Here is a 22,424-nt window from a genome sequence, read left to right as displayed (position 1 = left end):
TAAACATCTATTTTTATCTGTGATAGACATAATAGCTCCTGCAAAACAGACTAGAATCAAGCAGAGAACCTTGGATAGACTCAGACATTCTCAGTGCTATGAATGAAAGAGACAAGGCCTTTTACAATTATAAAAAGGATATAATTGTAGATAATTATAACATATTTAAGACTCTTAGAAATAAAGTTCAGTTACTTGTTCCAATGCTAAAAAAGATTATTTTAACAATTTACTTGATCAAAATAATAATGATTCATCATCCTTCTGGAAAACTCTTAAAAATCTGTGTTTGCCTTCCAAGAAAGGTTCAGCAACATCTGGCTCCAACATGTGTTTAAACATTGATAATAATATTTGTTATGAAAAGAAACTTATTGCTGAAACATTTAATGAATTCTATACAACTATTGCATGTAAACTTGTTGCACAATTACCTGAAAGAGTACACAAATTTGTGTGTTAATTTTGTTAATTCTTTGTATGCAAATAAGGGTGTTTATGCTTATAGTTATTCTTTTTCCATTGTAACTAAGAGTGAAGTTCTTAAATATTTAACTTCACTTGGTACAAAGAAATCTACTGGCTTAGATGGCATACCTTCCCGTTTTGTCAAAGACGGGTCCTCTGCTATTGTTAGTCCCTTAACTCACATCATTAAATTGTCCCTCATACAAGGTCAAGTCCCCGATGATCTTAAGACGGCAAGGTTGTTCCCCTCTATAAAAAGGATGACAAATTGTCTGTAGGTAATTATCGGCCTGTGTCCATTTTAAATGTTATTTCTAAAATGCTTGAAAAGGTTGTTTATGACCAGGTTGAATCTTATTTTAAAGATAATAAATTATTGTATAAATTTCAGTCAGGTTTTAGAAGTGGCTTCTCCACGGATACTTGTTTAATTCACCTAACAGATTTTATCAGGTATGAAAATGATAAAAGTAATATTGTTGGCATGGTTATGTTAGATTTACAGAAGGCGTTTGATACAGTCGACCACTCAATTCTTCTCATGAAGCTTCAAGCATCCGGTCTTAGTGATGGCGTTTTAAACTGGTTCAAATCATACTTGTCGGATAGAAACCAGCTTGTTGATGTTTCCAGTACCTTTTCTGCTAAGGCCAGTATAACCTGTGGTGTACCCCAAGGCTCAATCGGTGGACCCCTTCTTTTTCTAATTTACGTGAATGATATGTCAGCTGTGGTTAAAAATAAATTGTTATTATATGCTGATGATTCTGGAATCCTTGTTTCTGGTAAAAGTGTACTTGATGTTGAAAAGGCACTAACAGATGATATGAACTTGGTTAGCCAATGGTTGATCGACAATAAGTTGTCATTGCACTTAGGTAAAACTGAGTCAATTGTGTTTGGGTCCAAGCAAAAACTTAGGTCACAATCTACCATTGATATATCTTGTAATGAAACACCCATTGCTTCTACATCATCTGTTAAGTATCTTGGAATTATCCTTGACCAAAACCTTTCTTTCTGCTCAATGGCTGAGTGTCTTTTGAATAAGGTCAATTCTAGGTTAAAATTCCTTTATCGTAAGAAAGATTTCCTTACTTTGCATACAAAGAAACTTCTTGTAATGTCACTGATTCAGTGTCATTATGATTATGCTTGTTCTGTTTGGTATAATAGTATAACTCAGTCTTTAAGAAATAAGTTACAAACCTGTCAAAATAAGTTAATTAGGTTTGTTCTTGACCTTGATTCTAGAGTTCATATTGACCAATCTCACTTTAAGTCCCTCAACTGGTTACCAGTTCACATGAGAGTGAATCAAATAATGTTATGTCATGTCTTAAAATAAGAAATGGCCTTTTTCCAGATTACTTGAGTGAACACTTTGTTTCCCAAGATTCTATGCATAATTACAGCACTAGGCTTAGTAAAAAGGGTGGGTATTGTTTAGCCAAGGTCAAATGTCATGGTTCCAAATCCTTTTCTTTTAACAGCATTAAACTCTGGAACTCTTTACCTGAGTCACTCACAGAGGTCAACAGGTTAGAAGGCTTTAAGGTTGCCATTAAAAGTCATTTAATGAATAATATTTAATTGTTTATATATGTGTATCTTTTCACTTTTAATAAGCAGATATTAACTTCGGCTTAGGGTTTTATTTTTTATAATTATTAGTTCATACTTCATGACATACATTTTAGCAATATATTTAATTGAGATAATTCATGATACCTCATATCATCAAATTACAACTGTTTAAATATCTATGTGTTGCAATAATTGATAACATTATCAATTGATCTTAGTTTCCAGCTCCTGTCATATTTTCTGAGCACTACTGTGATAATTAGTTTGATCTCTTTTGAACGGTGATATATATGTTTTATTTCATTAAATAATTATTTACTATGAACATAGTTATGTTTAAGGTCTACATTGTTATGTTTAAGGTCTGCCTCTTTTTGTCATTCCACCAATAATAAGGACCACGATGGAAATAAGGGCTTGCTCTTTTTTGTGTTATCCTTGGTTTGGTGAGCATGTCATAGTTTATTGTACATGATATAGTTTTTAATAATTGCTTATTATTTTATTCTATGTTATGTTGTGAACTGTGTATATGCTTCCTATGCCGAAATATATCTGTCTATCTATCTATCTACATAATCTAAGTTACACTAGAGAGAAACAATTAAGGGTCGGAATCGTTTCACATATACCTATCGAAAGATGCTTCAGATGGATTTTGAATCTGTATGCATGATTTCGAAGTCAAATGGCAGATGACATAAAGAAGTTTTTAATGTGTGGACATGAAAACCACGGGAATGTATTACGTACATACATTTAAAACAATTAATACCAATATCTAGATATAATAAAATTTAAGAAACATAATAAGGGAAGAAATTATTGTCCTCAAGTCTTATAAACAAGGTAAAGTACCGATTGTATATACAACACAATACATAAACTACGATATAAAAGAAAAAAAATAAAAAAATAACTGAAGCTTGGCTCACCGCTGAGGAACAACAGCAGTAAATCATAAATATAAATGTCTAGCTATTTCTTTACGTGTTAATCAATATGACTTGCAATTTATAAATGAAGTTAATGCATGTTTGTTTTTAATTATGAAAGCAGATGCGCATAGAGTGTATATGCAATGATGCAAACCGAGCTGTAATTGCAAGTAAATTATCGTGTGTGTGATTTATCGCACAATCGCCATGTAAACAGAAAGAGCTCTTTTGGTAAATCCAAGTTTCAACGCATTAAACCCAAGAGACAAAATGAACTTCTCGCTGTCAGATGATCGCATCATTACACCCAGTTCCAGGGCCTGTCATGACATGTTAATGAAGCTACACAATCACATGATTTTATGATCCGTTCAATGTGTGCGCATAGTTAATTGCGTATCAAATAGTAATATACCTTGTAATTCGTAACTACAAGACTGTTTATAATGCACACAGGGCAGAGCCTCCAATTCTATATGTGTGTTAATATATTTTTGTATTTATTTTAAGAAAATTCATTATTTTAAATCGAATTTTCTTAACGATCTTTTGCGTTTGTACGTATAAACTTGGTACTTATTTAACTATTATGTATGTTATTGTACATAAGGTTTAGTCCTGTGTGGGTTATTACTGTCGTATATTGTATGTTGAAATACGTCTGCATTAGTTAACAATGTACTTTTTACAGACATGTTTACAATTCTGTCATTGAAAAATATCGCGGGAGTTATATACAAATAATACGAAATGAATACAAACAACATCGTCCAATCTCAAACAACAATACGTAAACCATATCCGACAAACTCAATTAAATAGCCAAGGGTTGGGAAATTGTTGGGCTGGTAGCGTAACCTAAATTCTTACACGAATATTATTTAAGTTTAATGTACTTTAAAGAGACTAGATAAAGAAACATCGTAAAATACGACTTCCATAATGCTATTTATAGCGCAAGTATGTGGAAAGCTTCGCACTTTTAAAACGTACTTAGGTGCCATAATGTTTATAGTGACAGAGAATGCCTGTGTTTAATAGATTTATTACTCCAAATTCACATAATGTGTACGATAATTGACTCGCTGATAATAAATCCAAAACTTATTACTTCTAAATTGCGTACGTATTAAATACAACATAGTGATTTTTCTCGATAGCTTTGTTAATGCAAAAACTATGTTCTTGTCCAGCCAAGAACACGAAATTGTAATAGTTGTTCTATCCCCCGCCAGATATCATCCTCTTATAAAAGTCTTCAATGTCTATTATGTCTTTTATAAAGTTTAAAAGTCATTTAATGTCTCATTTCTTCAGTGTTGTTACATTTTAGTGAGCATCTGATTTGATTTATAAAATATATCGCCGGAGCGCAACATTTGCGTGGATGCTTTGATGATGATATTTGGTATTTGTTTCAATACTTAAACAGTGCATTTTGATTTAAGAATATATATTAGTGAAATATTGGGTTTGATATAAATGTTCAATGAAATTACTTCAAACAAATTGCCTTTTAAATTAAACACGGCGTGACAAATCAAATACCTTCAAATACCAAAACCATTGCGAGATTTCATTTGGTATCTTAAATATGGCAGAAAACGTACATATGTCACATCACAGGAATCTCGGTTAATAAAATGTGTCTAAAGAATAGATTATATAAAATGCGCATGCACCTTTTCATATAAGTTGTGAAAATATGTTTTTGTCAAGACAGAGCATGCTGTACTACATATATGATATTGGATAAAATGAGAATTAAATGGAAATTGAAGTATTTGAAACTTTGTTGACTAAAAAATGCTATGCAACATACGCCTGAAATGGCAAAACAACATCATATTATGTGAATCAACTGTTGAGATAGACTATATATTGTTAGGAAATATATTCATAAATAAGGAAAGGTGCAAACCTTCATAAATATATAATATAACCAATTAAAGGCGCGATTCGATGCATTCGTGCAGTAAGCATAGTACAGAATGTCTACCGGCCAGCTTGTGTGTACTTTACTTCCTTCGTAAGACGATTTGTGTCTGCATGTTTGTGTTTATATTGTATGCATTAGAAGTAGACAATAACATTTAATTTACATGTACGAAATGTGACAGCATTTCTTTAGTCAGGATTCCATATTGAATCATATAGTTGGTCAATTAGTCACTTTTATTGATATTTTGAAAAATACAATTCGTAAACTTCAATATATTATACATACTTACAATGAATCACATAAAATGAAACCATTTAAAAGAACATTATGTTATCCAAGCGTAAAAATGTATCGCAAACATGTATGAAAAGCATTACAAAAGCAGAGATGCTGCTAAGAGCATTGTCCTTCGTGTGGTACCAACATCTATGTTTGCAGGTTTGTTTTTCAACAACCAGATGCTTTGAAACTGCAATATACACGGCAGGTGCACTGAACATATTTTCGATCATTTAAGGAAGGCAAGGGTATACAACAGTTGTATACGGCCTTGTACTTAGTGCTACGACGTTTATTATTTGTATTGCCTTGTTTTTCTTTGTTCAAACCAACTATAAAGTTGTCAATACATATGTTAAAACATAAACTATGCCAATAACAATGTACACATATTGCATGGAAACAAAAAAATACTGCTTAGGTTAAGTACCAAACGACAGTCGAACCTTCAACAAAAGCAGCTGCATGTTGTCATTTTAATTTATATACATGTTCGTGAATTTAAATACGTTAAAATATATAATTATTGATTTAACATATTACTAAAAAAATGTTTTGTTTGAACTATATTATACATAACTATAAACGTGTATTGCAATTTGATTTCGAAAATTACAATAATTTACAGTAACCATTTTAAATGTTTATAATGTGTTTACGAGAAAGACTGCCTATGCTTTACTGTGGCGTTTAGTTTGAACTTAATGAATCCGTGCGATTTTTAAACGAGATCATACGGATGTACGGATAAATGTAATCTATGTTGATGTTTTCATAGGTTATTCATTTTTCCTTTTTGATCATCGTTGGTCGGCAGCCAGTAAATAAGTTATAAGGTAGCGGCAACAAAGTGCAATTGTTAAAGACCACGAGGACACTAGACCGCTTCAAGGATCCTGATTCGATAAGATTTCCGGAACAAACGCGCTTACAATCAGAACTATCGCACGAAAAACATGTGAACGGCCAGCTTGTCAACGTACAAATTTACTCCGACCTGCAAACACAAGTGCAAACATAAGCATTCCACAATAATTGTGCACCATGTAAGTTCAGACGTCGATGTATAAACAGAACGCCAGCCACCGGCAAATCGTAAAATTTATTAAACCACGGACAAACGCGTGTGATGCACAAGTTTGTTTATCCACACATTCAAGTACCACGTATTTTGTATAGATTCAAAAAATGTGTATGTATTTTCTTCTAAAGAAATAGAAACATCTGCTTTGGACGAATCTTTCAACCCCTTTGACATAGAACAGCTTCAATTGATACACGGAAAGAATCGATAGTTGTGCTAAAAACCGTTGCCGTTCTACGATATTCTTATCAAATCGAACCTTGAAATGGTTTATATAACCTGATTAAATTATATCACCTGTGCGATGTCTGTCCTAGCTTCCTTTTATTTTGCGTTTCGAATGTTATTCAGAGAACATAGGCCATAATCACAAGCACGGTCGTCACAATGCTAAAAAGGCTTATAAACACAGAACACGTTGCTTTTCGCTCGCCTCGTTTTGGGTCGCCGTCCCTGTAGAATCTCGCAGCAGATATGGAAAAGTACATTGCAACAAATCCGAGGGGTATGCTGAAGCACAGGCAAACAAGGCACGCGAATGTCAGGTTGGTATCTGGAACGTACGTGGTTACATAATATTGCTTCCCATTTGGATTTACGATGTTGGTTTTCTTTTTGTCATTAAATTCGATGCTAGTTTCTTAGGGTCTTTTGTCTGAATGCGCTGGTCTCTATGGACACTTGGGTAATTTCTTAACATAAGATCTATCTGTCATTTTGGGTATTTCTGGAGAGTCCATTTTTGCGACCGACTGTAAATTTGTGTTGAAGTTTTATTTTTCCAAGGACGTCATCAGTCTTCAGGTCTCTGAAAAAGTAAATATATATATATATATATGTTTTACCAAGGCCATTTTAGCGTGGCGAAAAGCCACGCCGCTATATATATATATATATATATATTTATATATATATATATATATATATATATATATATATATATATATATATATATATATATATATATATATATATATATATATATATATATATATATATATATATATATATATATATATATATATTTATATATATATATATATATATATTTATATTTATATATACACTTATTCCAATAAAATAAATATGAATGTAATGCATAATAACAAAACACCATTCTGTATATTTTATCACACTATACCTTGTTTTCAATGTACTACAGACATTACGTATTTTTTTAATGTGTAATACAACATGTTTAAGCATTTTCATTTGCTTCATAATCAATAACTGACCAATCGCATAGCTTTATTTTGATGAAATGATGTCATCAACATGAAATGACGTCACGATAATAAACAACTTTTAGATCTATCAGCATTTGTTTGGTCAATTAAGATGCATTTTATTTAGTTTAAAAGCATGTGATAAAAAATATCTGACACTCGTTGTCATATCAAAGGCGAGCTTACTAACGAATTTCCTGGACGATTTTAATAAAATATGGTATGATATGACAACTCATGTCAGATTCTATATGTATTATCTTGTGTTGGAAATCCCTCGTATCGTTATTTCTTGATTCCTGAAATATAATTACGATAACTTCAACCTTTGTGGCTTTTTTATTTCAGACCCTGTGGACGAAACCTTGTATTATTATTTGTTGCTTATATTGCAGGTTTGTCCAGCTTCACCAGAGAATTAATTCATTGGGGAGTTCCAATTAAAATATGGTGTTACTTGTTGTATTACCTTTGCAAGGCAATCAACATAAACAAACAGAACAGTGAACTATTAAAAAGAGTGTTGGTATTTTTTTTTAATATGTACAATCTCATTTACTTTACTTTTATCAGTGCATATATATATTATGATACATTATTAGTGTAAAACAACACACTCTACCTTAATTGATTGAACATATTGAACAATTCATTTGTTTTCGATGTGCATACCTCACAAAATATTCGGTTAAATATCCTGTTTAAATGATCGCTTTCAACTCCAAACATGGACATGACAATTAAACATTGTCCAACATTAATATATCATAGTCCATATATATAAACTGTAATCCCAATTACTCTTACATACACAACTTCATTTCCAACATTATATTACACTATGATGTCCATACCTAACCGCAGTTACACTGGACAGCACACTCACGATCCAATAACTCAACAAGAAAAACGGAATCTGCAAGACGATTTTTCAAAACGCAGTAAATGCACAAAACTATTTACGTTTGGCTATGAAACAAATATGTCCACACCCATTCATGACTGGTTGATATTTTCCACATGAATTCTTGCTTACCATTTAAGTTATTATGTCACAGATGAACAATAGCAATGCACCGTTGGCGCTGTATAATGAGAACAACGATCGTTTTTAGTTCCTTTACAAACGCGTAACGTGTCTTCAATAACTGGAACAAAGTTAGGTATCGCAATTAACACACACAAATGCGCGTTGGTAACACGTTGATTATTATATATATAAATGCATTTAATTTATTTCATGCAAGGCATGTTTATGAGTCCATGGCAATATACACATACGGATACGAACAGAAAGAAATCATCACTAGCAATCATTATATAAAGAGATGCCTACAGTTGTTTTGTTTCTTGAAATTTATGAAACAAAAATTGGTGTCCATGTACATAATCGTTGAATGAAAATACATTATTTGAGTATATTAAAAATTGAGCTGGAAGTAATAAGTGAGTGGGGATAAATAATTTCCTTTACACTTTGGGATTTTTTAAATGATAACTGTTGATGATATTTTCATTAGAATTTCAGACTGACTCTCAATGTACCTACTTTTGTTTTCAAAATAATCAATGCCCTATATTTGATATAGAACGGTACTTTTAGTTATGTAAATAGTAAGGTCACAGACATAAATACAATACAACCAGTATATATTTATCATAGCTTAGGATGTTTGCAGAGGAAATGAGCAAATGTAGAAATGATGTTTTGTGATTTAAAGTTCTTGAAATACAAATACCATCTTTAACAAAAAGACTGACTGGGATTTGGTAGACGACAATATGCTGAGTCACGCAGCGCCAAAAAGTTTGTTTCTAATATAAATACATCAAATACAACTATTTAAAGACGATATATTATTTATTCGTATAACTATAAAGCAAATATGTTTATGAAAGACAATACAAAAGAAGTCATGATATATACGACTTTCTTGTTGTATCCCCAGTTATGTTTACATGATTGCTGTACATAAAACTATTAATCATCTAAAACATATATCACACTTGGCCATTGCCGGACAACCTGATGCTTTGAACCCGCCATAAAAAACGGCAATAACACTGCAGATATTGTCGGTCATTCAAGGCAGATTGAGGTGTGTTACAAGTGTGTATGGCATTGTAATGAGTATTACGACGTTCATCGTATTTATAGCCTCTACTTTGATCACATCGACTGTCGAAATTTCAAAACATAATGTTCAAACACAAACCAATGTCATTACAACATACCATCGGGACTAATCGCACGGGACATGACAACAAAACTGCTTCATTGAAGTACCAAACAACAGTCAAACATGCTACAAAAGCAGCTTTCAGAATTGAACAAAAGTAACATTTCAGTAGTATACATAATGGATGTTACTAACTATTATTTAAATCAACGTTTATTGAGTTTTTATTAACATTTTCATTAATTTAAACTTTCATTATTTCTCATTGCTTTTATAAATGTGGTGTGTGTTTGTGTTTTGTACCTGTTGTACTGAGGCTCAGTGCTCTTTTCAACCGGATTTCTTTCACCTTTTTCAGGCGATAAACCCATCTTCTATCAGTTTTGTGTTTCTTTGGTCGTTATCTGGAAAATTCGTAATGGCTGTTTGTCTTATTTTAATATTTGAGTGTCATCTAAGCGGATTATGATTATCCAAAAACGTGAGTAAACAGCCCACAGTATTGATGTCATTATCTTTTTTGCAGCAGATCGCATGCGTGTGTGTTAATTTTAGCCTAATTAACGAGACAATTAAACCCTTAATTAGTATAATTTGGCATACTGCATTTTGTAATTTAAAATAAAATACGTAAATTTTAACTTATTACTCAAACACGTATTAATATGCAAGGCAGTTTGGTTTCGTAAAAAATATTAATTGCAATACTTCCTAGCTAGCGATTCAAGAATTTGTAATATGTTTTGAAATATAAAAGGTACCTTTTTATTATATTCAAACGTTCAACTATATGGTTGTATTGACCGCTATTCAGAGTGTTTGCCAACTCATTTCGAAGAACTGACCTACATGCACGCAGTGAAAACAATAAGGTTTGTATAATGTCTGAAAATATCCGCTCACTAATGTTGCTCCAAACTATGTTTTAATTAGCCAGTCTTAAATGTTAAACCTGCGATGCAGTATTACTTCTCTTAATCGAGATTTGATTTTACTGTCTGCTAGAAGCAGATATTATCTTACGAATCGTAATATGTATCAACACTTTGTGTGGCCATGTGATGTGCGAGGAATAATATGACGCTTATAAGTGTATTAAATATCTTCACCCGATTTTGTTCCAATTATATTTCCGGATCTAATTTATTGTTGATCTTTTTTACATTTTAATGATACTTACACTATGTAATAAATAAATATAACAGCAACGAATCACTTTTTAGCAATGCCTTTTTCAATGTTTACAGCAAGGCTATGAACACAAACACACGTGAACAAGCAAACAAGTGAATTATTAAAGAGAGCGTGTGTATTATATTTTACATTAATATCATCTTGTACTTCTCTTATCAATATCAGCGTCCTTTAGGTTTATAGTTAAAAATCTGTAAATGATAGTCAACGTTGAATATAGATAGAATGATAAATTAGCAGGTTAAAATAAATGACAACTACTTTCAATAACGCTTGTCGAATATATGAAACAATTCATTATAAAATACTTGCATACCTCATACACAAGTATGTGAAATATCCTGTTTAATTGGCCACTCCAAAGCCCATACATTGACATTAAAATTAAAAATCGTCAAACATCACTATATTATATTTAACTCAAACTGTAATCCACATACAGTTGCTTTTCTTACCATTACAACTTTGTTACCAAAGCAAACCTTTCATACCACTCTGACAAAAACTAACTGCAGTTGCATTGGACAGCACACTTATGAACCAATAAGCCCAAAAAGGAATCTGCAATACCATTTATTCAACACTCAGCATATGTACAAGCTATATACGTGTGGCTATTTTACCAATATGTCCACAGACATTCATGACTGTAAGCTATTGTCCACATTTTCAATCTTGCTCACACCATCGTGTGTAACCATTTCACGTATATGACCGATTAACAATAGCAATGCACTATTGACGTTGAATAATTAGAAAAATGATTGTTTAAGCTCTTTTTACACGTGTTTCTTTTCTACAATAACTGAAACATATTTCGTTCTCGCAATTTGCATACACAAATGCCCGCTATAAAACGTGTATTATTGTGTATATGACATCTCCCCTGGTAAACCTTAATAACCTAAATAAATACCTTATGCCTAAAACATCAAACATTAAACATATATATTTCATTTATAATTGTCCAAAGAATGTTTCAGTTCATGTTCAAGTGAGTTATTTTTGTTAAAAATGACTGCAAGGCATAACACATATACGGACTCATTACTAGCAAACATTATATATTGAAACAACATACCTGGTGGTATAAAAAAGATTAAAGTACGTTTGCAAAATAAAATTATTTAAGTATTATAAAATTGAGTTGAATCTGGAGTTTAACTTCTTTACATTGGAAGTTATAAGTGAGTGAATCTTAATAATTTCTTTAAAACTAATGGCAACGTGTTAGGATATTTTGAGAAGAATTTCAACCTGACTTTCAATGTTTCTACTATTGTTTTCAAATTCATCAAGATCCTGTATTGGTTATCGAACGTTACTTTTTAATTCTGTGAATATAAACTAACAAACATAAATATAATAAAACCAGTATATATATTTATCCTCGATTTTAATGTTTGCAGCGGGAATGAACATGATGGTTTATATATACATATAATTTTAGTAATTTTTAATGAAAATACTGACTGGGATTCGGCAGACGACTGGAGGCTTTGCATCACGCAGTGCGACAAAGAACAGTCATCTACACATCTTACATGTATTGAGATGCTGCGTATTCAATGTTTACTGTTTCTGCAGTTATTCGCTATTATAAATGCTAAATGGAATATGCTACTTTATTCAGAAGAATCGAATAAATAAAAAAAAGAACGTTGCAGTTATGCATGGTATTATTTAGTTGCATACACGCGTGTAATGCATTCGTTCTTTATGTGTTGTTGTTACAGTTCCACACGTTATTTGGATGTGACGCAAAGTTTGAAATTAAAGGTCAATGCTCAGTTTGTACGTGTTCAGTTTCCATTATTTCCAAATTCAATCTCAACTTGCGAGATTAAGTTGACCCGTTTTATTTATTTATTAGGTACTTGTGTTATTGGTAGATATATACATACAGACAAATACATCTTGAATTTGGATTGATTGCAAAAAATCTGTGTTAGAACTTAACCATGCAATGTTGAGTGATTGCAAAGATAAACTACACCCTAGTGATTAGGAAACTTTAAAGTGAGTATGAACGATTTTTATATGGGTTAAATTGTAATATATTGATAAACAAAATATGCAGCAAAGACATTTAGCACTGGTTAAAGCTGGTTAAAGCCGATGCCGACTCATTTACTCGTATTTGTTAGGAAACAAAATTGTGTCTTTGTGTTGTATGAACGAATCAGCACTAACACTAAATTTAGTTTCACATCGTACATGCATGATATACATGCTGGCGAATTCGACTGTACCGACATTTTCGATTTCAGATTTAAATATCTGGCTTATTCCGAATTTTTCGACACATGTTCTTCTTAACTTTTATTTTAATTTATATAGTAATATATGTTTAATACGTTTTTTGCACATTTTATATGGATTCATAAATATTCGACAAAATCATGTATATTATCTTTAAATTTATAGTAATACTTTACGAACTAAATAACGCGATTTGTTCTATATGTTGGCATGATTTGCTAGTTCTTTAGAGTAAAAAGCTTAATCTTATAACACATACACTTGCAATGAATGCATACTTTGGAAGTAAATTACTGCATGATATGCAAACCTTTTATTATTGTTGAATGGTATATTAAAAATAATATAACCAAAAGTATATGGAACTTATTGTAATTTCTTTGTTTTCTCCAAATGGAATGGAACATTTTTGCAAGAGCACACACTACTATCCATATGATTTATTTTATCAGAAGACATTTTCCAAGTAATAAGGAGACATTATCCATGATATTAGAAGACATGATCCGTGTTATAAGGAGACATTATCCAGGTTATTAAGAGACGTTATCCGTGTTATTAGGACACATGATCCATGTTATTAGGAGACATGATTTATTTTATTAGGAGGCATAATCCATGTTATAAGGAGACATGATCCATGTTATCAAAAATAAAGACCCATGTTATCAGGAGACATGACACATGTTATTAGGAGACATGAGTCATGTTATTATGAGACATGATTCATGTCATCAAGAGACATGATCCATGTCATTAGGAAACACGATCCGTGCTATTAGGAGACAGGATCGATATTATTAGGAGACATGATCCATATTATTATAAGACATTGCACATGCTATTAGGAGACATGATCGATGTTATTAGAAGACATGATATTGATCAATGTTATCAGGAGACATAGTCTATGTTAAAAGAGACATGATCCATGTTATCAGGAGACATGACCAATGTTATTATAAGACGTGATCCATGTATTAGTTGACATAATCGATGTTATAAGGAGACATCATCTATGTTATCAGGAGACATAATCCATGTTATCAGGAGACATGATCTTTGGTATCAGGATACACGGCCAGTGTTATTAGGAGACATGATCCATGTGTTCAAGAGACATGTTCCATGCTATCAAAGAAACATGCTCCATGTTATTAGAAGAAATAACTCAAGTTATAAGGAGACATGATCAATGTTATTGGAAAACATGAGCCATAATATCAGGAGAGATGATCCATGTTATTAGGAGACATAATCCATGTTATCAGGAGATATTATCCATGTTATATCCATGATCTATTTCATCAGGAGACATGATGCAAGTTATCTGGAGACATGATCCATCGTAGCAGGAGACATGACCAATGTTATTATGAGGCATGATCTTTGTTATCAGAAGACATGATCCATGTTATCAGGAGACATGCTCCATGTGATTTGGAGACATGACCTATGCTATAAGAAGACATGCTTTATGTTATATGGAGACATGATACAAGTTATCTGGAGACATGATCCATGTTATCATGAGACATGATCCATGTTATCAAGATATATGATCCATGTTATAAGGATACATGATCCATATTTTCAGGGGACATTATCCATGTTATAAGGAGTCATGATCCGTGTAATTAGGGGACATGATCCATTGTAACAGGAGACACGACCCATGCTATTAGGAGACATGATCCATGTTATCAGGAGACATGATTATTGTTTTCAGGAGACATTATCTATGTTATAAGGAGTCATGATCCGTGTTATTAGGAGACATGATCTATGTTTTTGGGAAACATTATCCAGGGTATAAGGAGACATGATCCGTGCTATCAGGGGCATGATTCATGTTATCAGGAGACATGATCTATGTTATCAGGTGACATGGCCCATGTTATTAGAAGACATGATCTATGTTTTACGAGACATGATCCATATTATCAGGAGACATAATCCATGTTATCAGGAGACATGATCCATGTTATCAGGAGACATGATCCGTGTTATTAGGAAACATGATACGTTTTATAAGGTGACACGATCTAAGTTATGAGGAGACGTTATCTTTATATCTAGGATACATAATCGATGTAATAAGGAGACGTGACCCATGCTATCAAAGAGACATTATCCATGTTATTAGAAGAAATGACCCATGTTTTAAGGAGATTTGATCCATGTTATAAGGAGACATGATCCATGTTATTAGGAGACATAATCCATAATATCAAGAGACATGATCCATGTTATTAGGAGACATAATCCATGTTAGCAGGAGATATTATCCATGTTATTAAGAGACATTATCTATTTTATCAGGAGACATGATGCATATTATTTTGAGACATGATCTGTGGTATCAGGAGACATTAACCATGTTATTTGGACACATAATCTGTATTATCAGGAGACATGCTCCATGTTATCAGGAGACATGTTCCATGTTATTAAGAGATAAAATGCATGTTATTAGGAGACGTGGTCCATGGTATCAGGAGACATGACCAATGTTATTAGGATACGTGATCCCTGTGATCAGGAGACATAATCGATGTTATTAGGAGACATGATCTTTGTTATCAGGAGACATTATCCAAGTAATTAGGAAACATGATCTATGTTATTAGGAGACATGATCATTGGTATCAGGATGCATGACAATTGGTATCAGGATACATGACCAATGTTATTAGGAAACATGACACATGTTATCGGGAGACATGTTCAATGCTATCAAAGAGACATGATCCATGTTATTAGAAGAAATGACCCAAGTTATAAGGAGACATTATCCACGTTATTAGGAAACATGATCCATAATATCAGGAGACATGATCCATGGTATTAGGAGACTAAATCATTGTTATCAGGTGGTATTATCCATGTTATTAAGATATATTATCTATTTTATTAGGAGACATGATCCATGTAATTTGGAGACATGATCAATGGTATCAGGAGACATGACCAAAGTTATTAGAAGACATGATCCATGTTATCAGGAGACATGATCCATATTATTAGGAAACATGATCAATGTTATCGGAAAACATTATCCAGGGCATTAGGAGACATAATCCATGCTATCAGGGGCATGCTTCATGTTATCAGGAGACATGATCTATGATATCAGATGACATGGTCCATGTTATTAAGAGACATGATCTATGTTTTTACGAGAAATAATCCATGTTATTAGGAGACATGATCCATGTTATCAGGAAACATGATCTATGTTATCAGGGGACATATCCATGTTATTAGGGGACATGATTCGTGTTATCAGACACATGATCTATGTTATCAGGAGACATTATCTAATTTATGAGTAGACATTATCCATATATCCAGGAGACATGCTCCATGTTATATGGAGATATGATCCAAGTTATCAGGAAATTTTGTCCATGTTATCACAAGAAATTACTCATGTTATTTGAAGACATGATTCGTGTTATCAGGAGACATGATCCATGTTATTAAGAGACATGATCCATATTAATAGGACACATGATCATTATACCAAGTAGACATGATCCATGTTATTAGAAGACATCACCCATGTCATAAGGAGAACCATTCCATTATATCAGGAGATATGATCCATGTCATCAGGAGACATGACCCATGTTATCAGGAGACATGCTCCGCGTTATTAGGAGACATGATCCATGTTATAAGATGACATCACCCGTGTCATAAGGAGCACTGATCCATTATATCAGGAGATATGATCCTTGTTATCAGGAGACATGATTCATGTTATCAGGAGACATGACCCGCGTTAATAGGAGAAATGATCCATGTTATTATGATATATTATACATGCTATTTGAAGTCTTGACCCGTTTTATTAGGAGATATTATCCATGTTATTAGGAGACATGGTCCATGTTATTAGGAGACATGATTTATGTTATCAAGAGACATTTTCCAAGTTATAAGGAGACAATATCCATGATATTAGTTTATGTTATCAGACATAATCGATGTCATTATGATACATGATCTATGTTATCAGGAAACATAATCCATGTTATTAGGATACGTGATCCATGTTATTAGGAGACATGATTTATGTTTTCAGAAGACATTTTCCAAGTTTTAAGGAGACATTATCCATGACACTAGGAGGCTTGATCCGTGTTATAAGGAGACATTATCAAGGTTATTAAGAGACATGATCAATATTATTAGGAGACATGATCTATATATCCAGAGGACATGATCAGTGTTTGTTTACAGTAGACATTATTCGTGTTATTAGGAAACATGATTCGTGTTCTTAGGAGACATGATACATGATTTCAGGAAACATGATCCATGTTATCAGAAGACATGATCCATGTTATTAGGAGAAATGATCCATGTTATTAGAAGACATGATCCATGTTATCAGGAGACATGATCCATGTATTAGGAGACATGATCCATGTTTGAGCAGACATGATCCATATATCCAGTTGACATGACCCATGTTATAAGGAGACATGATCCATGTTATCAGGAGATATGATCCACGTCATCAGGAGACATGATCCATGTTATAAGGAAACATGATTCGTATTTTTAGGATACATGATCCATGTTATCATGAGAAATTATCCATGTTTATTGAAATATTTGGTAATTTTTTGGAGAAATTTTGGTCAGATGTTTGGGGCAAAATCTTACTTTTTGTCATTTGCATACATTCTTTTGTTCATTGTTTGCAATTTGCAAACAACCTGTAAGAGGCTGTTTTTTGGGGCAATAAATAAATACTGGATGTTAACCTTGAGAGTTTATATTTATTTTAACATTGTTTAATTGTACCTTAAAATATATTGTGATCATGGTATAACTGATAGTCATTGCTGGTATAAATAATAGTAACTTGCAAAGCAATAATAGTGTTAAAACAGTTCTGTAGTTCAATGGAGAGCAACCTGTCTTCATTAAGATAAGGATATTTGATTTAAAGTCTCAGCAGAAAGTTTACACTTGACTTTGCAATACATCAGTTAACTATAATACATTATTAATTATTATCCCCACGCTTTTAAAAACGTGGGGATATTGTATTGATCTCCGCTTTCTGTCCGTCTGTCCTGGTCACTATCTCCTCCTACTTTATTAGCACTAGAACCTTGAAACTTCACACATGGTAGCTATGAGCATATGTGGGACGGTGACGGTGACGGAATTTTGATCTGACCCACTGGGTCAAAAGTTATGGGTAGATACGTGTGTAAAATGGGTAAAAAACTCATTTTACGTACAACATGCGACGAACATGATAATTACTTTTGACCCAGGGGTCAGATATAAATTCCAAACATTGCACCGTCGCACATATGCGCATAGCTTCCCTATGTGTTACTTTCAAGGTTCAAGTGCAAGTAGTGTAGGAGGAGATAGTGGAGAATGGGGGTTTGGGTGGGGCCGGGTCAGAGATTTTTACTAATTGTTTTAGGTTATTTTACATTTACTTCTTCATTTCTACAACGATTTACTTCAAATCAATACTGAACATCTCTTATGACAATACGGTCAATCTCAACTAAACATGGCCCCATAACGAACCATGGGGCGCCCCGCCCACATAGACCACGCCCACCCAAAATTGTGTTTAATTCTAACACGGCACGCGAATTGTTTTCTATAGGCAAAGAAGGAAATCAAGGGTGGGTTATTCTGCAATAACTTATGGGCGGAGCTTAATGTTTCGAAAATAGTTCCGAATAAATAAAGAAAATATTGCAGTAAAATGCACGTGCTAACACCCGCTCTAAAAGAAATGTAATAAATGTAGCATGTATATAAATGTAATGAAACAACAAATTATATATTTGATGTTAAGTGGCATAACCACGCCTACAAAGAATTTTATTTGTTAGGAAACGTAATTCAGAAAACATTTATAGCATGTCAGCTTTTCAGTAGCACCAATAAACGTGACGTCATTAAGTTTCTACGATTGTTGTTTTCAATGAAAGTGACGTTATTTGCAAAATATTTATGAATGAAAACGACGTCATATGTCTGTACAAGTCAATGACGTCACTAAACAGTGAACTTTTTACTAAGAAGGGCGGAGTATTGAAAAATATAGTTCACGTCCAAAAACTGAACCAAATCAATCAGAATCGTGTTAGAATCGAAATAATATTTTTATATGATGGTTTGTTGTCGAATAACCCACAGTAAGTTGTATAGATGCGTGTTATCAAATCACTCGTGCTTCGCAGTCGTGATTTAATTCCTACGCATCTGTACTCCTTACTGTGGGTTATTCTTCAACAAACCATGATAGAAAAATATTATTTCTTAAACATAACTTCTTACTTTATTCACCAATTGACTTCAAATTAATACTGAACATCTCTTATGACAACACGGTCTTTCTCGACCATCCATATCCACATAACCCACCCCAGGGCCATTGATAAAGGTAAAGGCAGCTTGGTTCCCGTCCTCTTTCAAATTTATCGAGAGGTGCACGGGTACTTCTTCCCCGTACCACCAATTTTTTTTTCGTACCCAAAATTGTTCGTACCCAATTTTTTTCCTACCCAATTTTATTTCGCACCCAATTTGTTTTTTAGTACCCAATGTTTTTTCGTACCCAAATTTTTTCTTACCCATTTTTTTTTCGAACTCAAATTTTGTTCGTACCCAATTTTTGTTTTGGACCCAATTTTTTATCGTACCCAATTTTTTTCGTACGCAATTTTTTTTTTGTACCCTATTTTTTACATAATTTGTTCGTGCCTAAAATTTTAGTTTAGTACCCAATTGTTTTTCCTACCCAAAATTGCCTTTTACTTTAACTTCTTCATTTCTACACCGATTTACTTCTAATTCACACACTGAACTTCTCTTATGACAATACGGTCAATTTCAACTATGCATGGCCCCATTATCAACCCTGGGGCGCCCCGCCCACATTGACCACGCCCACCCACAATTTTATTTAACATGACTTCTCCATTTATTCAACAATTGACTTCAAACTAAACAGGACATCCCTTATGACAACACGGTCTATCTCGACCATACATGTCGTTTTTACCCTTCTTGGAGCCCCACCAACATAGGCCTTGCCCACCCAAAATTGCCTTTGATTATAACATCTAGGCGGCGTGGAGATACGCGTCGGCCTCTGACGCGCAAGCTCTATATATTGTCTGTTTTTAGCATTATTACCTCAATCTATAATTCTATGTGGTTCCTCTTAAACCAAGTGACACACACTTGTTGAAGACCTTTGGCGATGTACCCCTTAGCGTTCCACGGACATGCAGCATTTCTATATCATCGTCACTAACCGGATTTTTGGCATTTGGTTTGTTGCCCTTTCCCATTTTTTAGAGTTCTTTGTTTTTCCTTTAAAGCATCTATTGTAAGCTGAAATAGATTTATGTTATTTTATTGCATAATTTGTATAGAATAAGTGTTGCGTTTAAGTTTCCAGTCGATGCTTAAAATCATGTTCCTGATTGTGCTTGGTTCATATTCAGAACCATCCCATGTTCTTACTAAAAGCACATAATTTGCCAAGTATTTGCCCCATATATCTGGGTCTATGTCATGTATTTCCATTTTCTCTTGTTTTGTCAATAAGAATCGTTAAAACATCAACCAATGTTTTATTTTAAAGTAATATTGTTTTCAGCTTCACACATTTGTTGTTTTACTTATTCGTGTGAAAGTTGTTTAAAACAGTCCTTTACATTGGGGATTGAGGGTTTGTTAACCTGAGAAGTACTAAGTTGATCAATTTCAGAGGGTTCATGACAGTAAAAGTCGTTAAAATCAATGTCATAAAAAGTTTGAAAATCTGAAAGACTGATTTCAGTGACATTTGTTTTCAAGTTTTTTACAGGTTAAATACCTACATTTTCAAAGTAACTTCAGAGTTGTCCTTATTGTTTACATTCTTCCTCATTGTTTCAACATCTTGCTCCTTATCTTTGACAGTTACATCTTTATGTTCTTTACGTTCAGCCACTAAATCTTCCCAAATTTACATTTCAATCAATTGGATCCATATAGTCCGACATTTTGTATTCAAATATATTGTTATTTTGTTCGATTTAATATTATTTCATTTAAAAATAAAATCAAATGCAGACGACCAAAAATATATAAAATGTATTAGTGGATTGTAACATTTCTATTTATATAAACAAACGCCGCATATTAAAGGTTATTGGTGAACATTTTTAAAGGCACAATCGATTACTAAATTGCCACATGGTTGCTTAAATTAAATACAAATATATTTATTTTACTAAGATTTTGTTTTGACAGAACCTTTATCGGGAACTTCGCATTTACATTTTGTAAAAGGTCCATTATTAGACGAGTTAATCGGCGCGTAGGGATACGTACTGACGGTAGATCACGGTAGCGCGAGGTACTGACGAAGATCAACTAGGTTATTCGTCCCTTCTTTATAAGGTCAATGTTTGCAACAGACACAGGAAAAATAGTCATACAAGAAATGATTCCACTCATTATTCCATTATATTAAAGACATTTGGATCCAAAATGTGAATACCTTATATGTGTTATGCCGCTTCGGAGATTTAGTGTTTGAGACGCAGTTTGTTGTTTGGAAAACACGAACAGCATCTCACAAAGTGTCAATTATTAAAGTGTTTATTTTCACAACATCCTCAGTTTACATCAAAAATATCCTTTGATTGCACAGTTATCACAAAGATTGTTAATTGTTCATTTTAATTAATTTTCGTTTAATATATTGTGTTCTTATGACTTTTTAAGAAACTTAGATACATCACATAGAAAATCCCAGGTCAAGTATTACTACGTACACTACGTCTAGCGCGATTTCTGCCTAAAACACAGTCCAACCGTGGACAATTTTTCGCAAGCGTGGACAATCACCGCCATCTGAAGGTGTTCCCATGATGATTAAATAGCGGTGGACCACCGCTTTTATCTCAAATATCTTGTTTAATATTTTAATTGTATAAAAAAAATCCAGATATAAAAGCATTTAAGAGCATCGAGACATTGCAGGTTGATAACTTATAAAAATTCAATAAACGGCTGTTGCCATTGTGGACGATAAATGTGTTTAAGAATTTCAGAAACACAAAACGTACGTCATTGTTTAGAATTGTACAGGAAATTGGTAAATCGGAACAACTCGGTCTTTCTCGTCAAAGCAGAAATAAACTTATTTGTCGTGTCCAAGCTAAGGCCGAGTAATTAAACTGCCAATCGGGACTCAACATGCGTAAATCACGT

This window comes from Dreissena polymorpha, chromosome 9 (genome assembly GCF_020536995.1).
Source record: "Dreissena polymorpha isolate Duluth1 chromosome 9, UMN_Dpol_1.0, whole genome shotgun sequence".
In the NCBI taxonomy this organism is placed as follows: domain Eukaryota; kingdom Metazoa; phylum Mollusca; class Bivalvia; order Myida; family Dreissenidae; genus Dreissena; species Dreissena polymorpha.
Note: the sequence above shows the minus strand (reverse complement) of the source record.